Here is an 8,245-nt window from a genome sequence, read left to right as displayed (position 1 = left end):
GGGGGCCCCACAACAACCTGTAGCCAAGGGGCCCCGGGCCATGTTAATCCATCCAGCCCTGAGTGTGGCCTCCAGTCGAGACAGCTTGCAGAAAAAATCTGAAGAATCACTAGAAGAAGAAACAACCTGTTTAGTCTAAAGAGTCTGACATCATACGGAGAAGCCTTGTGTCTCAGTCAGGGAGAACAGGGAGAGTACAAAACATAGCGGACTCAGTCTGAAGGGTTTGAAGCACTTACAGTCAAGCATGCTGTGTGGATACAGTCAGGTGCAGAAGAAAGAATCTAAGGACAGACACACACACACACACACACACACACACACACACACACACACACACACACACACACACACACACACACACACACACACACACACACACACACACACACACACACAGAGAAACAACAACGAAAAACAACAGTGTGTGTGAGTGCAAGAGAGAGAGAGAGAGAATAAGAGCGAGAGAGAGAGAGAGAGAGAAAGAGAGAGAGAATGAGAGAGAGAGAGCGAGAGAGAGAGAGAGAGAGAGAGAGAGAGAGAGAGAGAGAGAGAGAGAGAGAGAGAGAGAGAGAGAGAGAGAGAGCTAACAGCAGTATGCTATGTGGCCTGACCTGTCTGGTCTAGACTGGACTGGAGAGCAGGAAGTCATCAGCCAACCCCACTGTTCTGCCCTACAAAGCAACTGAGTAAAATGACTTTAAAATAGGGATGCAAATTATCGATTAATTCATTAATCATTAGTTGATAGCCTTGTCGATTGACTTACGATTAATAATAATTATTATACGATTAATAAGCAGTGTTTTCCCCTCGAAATCTCAATGTTTCTCGAAAAAAAAACTACTAAATCTAAACATTTTAATTAAAAATTGAGATAAAATACCACATTTAAAATAATTTCAATTCTTTAATCCAAAGGTGATTTAAATATTCCCACTGTTCACACCCCTCTTCACACACACTCTTCACATGCCCATTTCACCTGGGTCTGTTGTCAGTTGAATTGTCGATTAATTGCGATTAATGTTTTTTAATCGATTAACGCATTAATCGGTTAATTGTTTGCATCCCTACTTTAAAATGATCTAGAGAGATTTTGTTACTTTATATTACCACCTTTTATGCAGATTAATCATTTTATTTAAATTTAAACTTTGATATAGATGTCATTAAAGTCATAGTAACTAATTTTCCTCAACAACGCAGTTACTGCCTTTTTGCTTTGTAGGGCAGTGTTACCCTCATGACTGGAGAGACTGGCCAGTAACCACATGCACACACACACACACACACACACACACACACACACACACACACACACACACACACACACACACACACACACGCGCGCACACACTGCACACACACACACACACACACACACACACACACACACACACACACACACACTGCACACACACACACGCACACACTGCACACTGCACACTGCTCACACACACACACACACACACACACACACACACACACACACACACACACACACACACACACACACACACACACGCACACAACCAAGGCCTAGATAAACTACTCAGCTCAACGATGTTGTTTTCTCATGTCAACACTCTGTGAGTGATGAGGGCATCTCTCTCTCTCTCTCTCTCTCTCTCTCTCTCTCTCTCTCTCTCTCTCCCTCTCTGTACTTTCAAACGTTCTTGGGGTGTGGCAGTGCAAATTTTACCTCCATGCTAGCAGTTACAGTTTTGTTCAATTGCTAACAAGCACTTAGCCATACTATGGACACTTTTTCTTAACTCTTAAAGGGGTAGTCCGGTGTGAAATGGTTTACGTTGTGTCAATATGTGATGCTGAGCGCTGACGTTTGCCTCATACCTCGCATCCAAAGGTCCCCTGCATTCCGAAATCCGAGTGGTAGGCGGGACCCCGCGAGCTAGGTGAAATGCAGCTTCTGTTGGGAGGTCGTGGCACCTGTGTTAGCCATGGGGCTAAATCTTTACTTTACACCCATTTACGAGGCTCAAAGTTGCAAAAATGTTGATCCCGTAGTGTCGGGTGGTTGTTGACATGTAAATCCAGGCACTGAGAAGTTTGATAGTGCACCGTTGTTTTAACTACAATTACGTTTTTGAAGGCTGCGCCTCGGAGGACTCTGCCGGGCGCCGCCATCTTTTTTTCTAGTCGCGATACGTCAATAGGTCATGTGATACATCACGTGGTTATTGGACTGCAGTCGGAGACCGTCTAAAACTTCAGCTTCAGCGACAAAACACCCATTGTATATATATAAAAAACAAACCAAACCTATAAGTACTGTAATATTTTGTCGCTGAAGCCTTAAGTCATTTTTAGACGGTCTCCGACTGCAGTCCAATAACCACGTGATGTATCACATGACCTATTGACGTATCGCGACTAGAAAAAAAGATGGCGGCGCCCGGCAGAGTCCTCCGAGGCGCAGCCTTCAAAAACGTAATTGTAGTTAAAACAACGGTGCACTATCAAACTTCTCAGTGCCTGGATTTACATGTCAACAACCACCCGACACTACGGGATCAACATTTTTGCAACTTTGAGCCTCGTAAATGGGTGTAAAGTAAAGATTTAGCCCCATGGCTAACACAGGTGCCACGACCTCCCAACAGAAGCTGCATTTCACCTAGCTCGCGGGGTCCCGCCTACCACTCGGATTTCGGAATGCAGGGGACCTTTGGATGCGAGGTATGAGGCAAACGTCAGCGCTCAGCATCACATATTGACACAACGTAAACCATTTCACACCGGACTACCCCTTTAACACAGACTACCACCTACCAAACACAATTGGCCAAACAGTTCATTTTCTTCTCAAAAGCACAAACTGTTAAATATACACAAAGTACTCATTTCAAAACAGAACACATCGTTTTCTGTACAAACTCACTTTACCAAAACACTACAAACATGGCTCAAAATGAAATACGTCTGTTAAACAATAGCCCTTGTTTTCATTTCACAAGGTACATTGAGTCAATCAAATTACGCAAGACTTCAAAACACCGGGTATTGTCAACATTACAGAAGCTACATAGACTTGTATCAGTTTTACAGGTAGCCTATTGAATGCATTCAAATCATGCAATTCACTGTTTGCACTAAATTTCTGAAGGCAGCAGGATTCGGACCTCATGTGTTGTTGACATTCAAGATGATTCCAGTACGAAGCATTTTTTACTGTTGACTACAGGTACAGTAGAAATACTGTTTATAGTATGATAGAACAAACAAAGGTTTGCAGTGTTACTTACAGTGAACAAAATATCATGAAACAAATACATATAAAAGCACAAACAAGACGGTTGCCTAGGCCCACAAATGTTTTGGGAGGATAAGCCTAAAAGTCCACACAGAATCAGAATGTCACACAAAATACATAAAGCAATACAGTACACCTTACACTGACAATGCTGTCAATGGTATTCATGGCCACTCAGTAGGCCTATATATGCAGGTACCACAGTAGATCTTAGATCAAATTGAAGACACTATGCTTACAGATGCGAATTTTGAAAATCCACAAAAGGAACGGGGGTGCTTCCCAAGGGCAAATGGACTTGAACCGGCCCTGAAATTATTGAATCTATAATACCTTTTCATGCATTTCCAAATCCTGACTTCATGGACAGCATTGACTTCAGACGTTTACTGTATTTACCGTAATTTATACCAATTTCGCAAGATGTGTTGACAGAGTGATGTATACAATTTCTAAACATGATTCTGTAATTTTACATGAACGTGAATTATGAAGATTTTGTTAGGGCTACAGACATTCTTCTTATACACGTAAACAAACAGTTATTTCCAACTGTTACTAACGCATTTTCATTCTGTGATTGTGAGACAACTTTTTACTGTAAAAACGGTTGCCAAAAACTGTCAATAGAACCGAACAACTACAATTGGAGGGTTTTCTTCTACTTTTATCAATAATCTGTTTACTGTACTCTTGCTATTGTCATGCAAAGACATTTTTATTGAAATAAGGATTTGGATGTTGTATTTCCAGTTTTGACACGCTGTGTGAAAGCATTTGAAAATAAGCCATCAAAGATACATTGTTTTGTTGCTGTGGTTATCCTGTGTGTAAAGGAAATGTTAGCATTTTAGAAATGCATTCATTGACTACTAATTGTGTGTAAAAGCCATGTAATGTGTTAACTGCATGGCCATGGAAAGCCATTGCTGTGTAAACTGTGTTAAGAGTTTTGCAAATGTCGCTGAGGATTGGACAAAAGCTTGTTAGCAATTGAAAAAAACTGTAACATTGAGTCCTATGAGACCAGTTCGCGACTAACTGGTCTCATAGGACTCAATTTTAACTGTTAGCTTGGAGGTAAAATTTGCACTGCCATAACTAGAAAACGGTTGAAAGTACAGGAGAACGGTAAAACCTTATTATTTAACTCAAGGGGAGGAGTAAAACAAGCTTATTTCCAAAAATGGGACAGTATCACTTTAAGTCTATTTTGTTACTTGCTGTGTCACCATCATTTCATCCTCCTTATCACGCCCATTCCCTCCATCTCTGCCTCTGTCAAATTCTCTCTCTCCTCTCTTCTTGATCTTTCTGCCCCAAACCCCCCCACTCCACCCCGAAATATCTCTCATTCTGTACATCTTCTGCATTTCCCTCCATATCTCTTTCATTCCGTCACTCTGCATTCCCTCCTTCCATCTCTCTGTCTTTCTTCTTCCCTGCAATGGAACGACACTATCTCTCCATCAGTATGTGTCTGGACCCTGTGGGTTAGGACTAGCATGAGTCTGGACCCTGTGGCTTAATAGGAACATGGGAGCCGACAGAGGGGGACAAAGGGGTCAGTTGTCCCGGGCCCAGCGAGATGGGTCCCCCAGAATTGGGTACTGTTTCATTGCATTGAATGTATTGGGTGGGGGGGCCCTTTCAGAGGACTTTTCCCCGGGCCCAGCCAGCTGTCTGGCCCCTGTGGGTTATAGGAGTGTCATCATTATGTCATTTACTCTGCATGCCATTAGGTCCACACTGACAGCACAGGCAACTCTTCACAAAGTATTAACCTCTTAAGGCATGGCATAATAAATTAGCTGTTACCAGAATAGCAATGACCAAATCGTAATGTATTACTAAAGGCCCTGTGCACTGTCAGTAGTGTAGTACTATAGTAGTTAACTTTCAATGTCTATTACAGCGTGCCACAGAAGGGGCTACTTATGTTAGAACAGGGTTTCCCAAACTGGGGTGCGTGCACCCCTGGGGGTGCCCGACCTGCTACAAGGGGGTGCGCGAGTTGAATAGAGCAATGGCTGAGATGTGGGTTTTTATACAAAAAATAAGAAACATTACGTAGTTTGTAATTGTTTTTTGGTGAATTGCATGCTGGAAGGATCCAGCTGAAGTGTCATTTATAACTCCTAGACTTGCTATGCAACAAGTTCCATTAACGATGCAAAAAAAACCCCGTCTGGTCTATTGGAAATGAGGATTGCCCAAAAAGTGCGGCTGTGCAACATTTGCTTAGGGGGTGCGCAAACCACATTGAAATGTAAAAGGGGGTGCGCAGGGGGAAAAGTTTGGGAACCGCTGTTAGAATAACGCAGCAGTACCTACCAATGCAACAGACAATACTGCCCTACGAAGCCAAAGTGCAGTAACTAAATATTTTGTCAGATTTGAGTTTAGACTGAAAATGGTCTTTATAACACCTCTGATATCTTCTGACAAACCCTTATGGTCCAAATGTGTCCAATTATTACATAGATATTGCTTTGTCAACTTTGCAGTAGGCATAACCAAAGATCCTTTAATTCTAATGCATTTAGATCATCTCTGGTATAACTACAATACCCATCCAAATATAACACTTTGAAGGCCTTTTTCTCAGTTTCAATGTTGGCGTAGTTACTGCACTCACAGAAACATAACACACACTGTTCCACCAGTGGAACACTACAATAGTCACTGAAAAAAACCTTTGTTACCATAGTACTACACCACTATGACAGTGCACAGGGCCTTTAGTAATACCAAAGATTGTCTATTCTAAATTTAAACCGTCTCTGGTAATACATTACGAATTGTTCACTGCCATTCTGGTAACCATAAAGAAGAAGTAAATAAAAGAAAAGTAAAAGCCCTCATGAGGTACTCATATAATGTATAGAATATCTGGTGCAATAACTATGTCATAGGCTACTATGTAGGCTATTGTGTGAGTTTTCCATTGGTACAGGCACTTTTACTTCTGCTACATATCTTCTAGCCTAGAAATAGACAACACATTAACAGAACAATCAAAGTTTCCCTCCGAATAGACTACAGCACTACTCTACTCAAGGTCTTGAGTTGAGAGAATAACAACAACTTGATACTACACATTGCAACCATACACCCCAGCATGTACAAATCACCGTCTAGTCATTTCAAGTAACCCTGAAAGATGTGAGGTCTTCTGCCTGTTGTACAGTTGACCTGAAATACACTTTCAAAATGTCCACAGAAAAAGACTTTGCAAAACAGACTAAGAGCGAAAATCCTCCTACAAATATTAGGCCACAGATCCCACATGCACACCATGCATAACCACTGGTTAAAATAGCTTTCGTCTTACCAAAATAATTAGGACCTGAATGTGATGTGTTCTCGAGTTTAAGTGAATTCAGGCACAACAATACTAAAAATCCACCAACCACTGACCACCAAAGGGCCAATGCAACACAGAGAGGCCTTCATAAAAACAAGGGAGACATAATAATTTAGTCTTCTAGTAAAAAAGTGATGGTTACACAGCACTAACACATGATCAATTACGTAACAACTATCAAATGTATATGGACTACAGAAGAATAGACCATTTGCTATTGCAACAGATAGCCTAATAATTGATAGGCTATAAATTCCAGTGAAAAGTTTCTATGCGAACACAAAATTATTTAAAATTAGTTCAATTGCTTAATCAACCAAATGATGAATGAATAAGAGAATCCCAAAATAGTTCAAAGAGATAGGCTACTGCTGCAAACACAATGCACCGCAATAAAATCACATGCGGACTACTTCAAACGCAGTTCTTCGCTCATAGACAACAAGGCTGTGCTATCTTCACCGCTGGAATGAAACCACAAATCGATCACAAATGCAACAGGGTGCCAGACTTTACCCAAAAGAGCGAGGGCTTACCTTAAAATTGTTTTGTACACCACGCGAATATCCTTCTGTATGCTCTCCTGGGTGTAAGAAACATTTACATAGCTCCAAAATGCGCCACACAGGGGCTTGGACGCAACGGTACTAATTGCGGAGCTAACTTGTGTGTGTATGAGTGTGTGAATTGACACGCATCTGATCTCTGCGACCGAGGTTCACACCCCCACCCCAGGTCACAATTGGTACAAACCACTGGGGAACGCCATGAAATGGAATCACCCACGGATCTGGACTTATTATTTGCGCACCATACATACAGTAGTATTGTAAATAATAATGATAATAATAATAAAGACAACATAAACAAACACAACGTTGATGGGCGCAAACATGAATGTTGTTATAAGATAGCCTACTTAATTATAAGCAAGTGTTAAACTATTTTTTAAGCTTTATATGCATTTTATATGAAAATAAATGTAAAATGTGTTATTCATCCAAATTACATCAAACCATAAACACCCATAACATTTCTCAGAGCAGTCCTTTATAGGTGTAGGCCTAGTTAAAGATTTATTTTCCCCATCCTCAGCAACAACAACAGGTTTCAGGGTTCTATTGATTGTTATTATACCATGTTGATTTTGGAATGGCTTGGCTTGCGCTCGCCACTGTCTCCATCTGGTGGATATAGTGATACATTGCACATGAGCGACCATTCTGTTCCCTTATTTCTGTTACCTTACAGATAGCTGATTCAGTAATGATACACAGGGTAACTGTCTTATTTGTATCACACACCAATCTTGTTTTATGTACCTGCAACTGTAACTTTAATCCTTATTTGTCTTTGGGCTACATACACTTTTAACACTATTTTGAGCATATAGTCCAATATAGTGTTAAGTTCAACTCTATGAAGTGTTAAATTATTCTCCATATCGAGAACCAGTCATATTAAACACATAATCAAAATGATTAATTTAACAGTGTTAGGTAAACACTCGCTGAGTTAAACGAAACACCATATCCAGGGATCATGCTCGTGTTAAATGAACACTGCAAAATGTACTGTGTAGGCCTACTCTAAGTGTAAAT

At 40.9% G+C, this 8,245-nt stretch overlaps 1 protein-coding gene across 1 annotated transcript in view; it reads right to left on the bottom strand.

Annotated features, from left to right (window-relative positions):
• greb1 (growth regulating estrogen receptor binding 1) overlaps positions 1 to 7,296 on the bottom strand; it is an 87,537-nt gene extending 80,241 nt beyond the window's left edge. Inside the window, exon 1 of the mRNA XM_063183696.1 lies at positions 7,181 to 7,296. The gene's annotated coding sequence lies outside the window, so the exon portion shown is untranslated. The remainder of the gene's footprint in view (positions 1 to 7,180) is intronic.
• Between the last annotated feature and the right edge of the window lie 949 nt (positions 7,297 to 8,245).

Source organism: Engraulis encrasicolus, chromosome 19 (genome assembly GCF_034702125.1).
Source record: "Engraulis encrasicolus isolate BLACKSEA-1 chromosome 19, IST_EnEncr_1.0, whole genome shotgun sequence".
NCBI lineage: Eukaryota > Metazoa > Chordata > Actinopteri > Clupeiformes > Engraulidae > Engraulis > Engraulis encrasicolus.
Note: the sequence above shows the minus strand (reverse complement) of the source record. Positions and strands in the feature narration are given on the sequence as shown.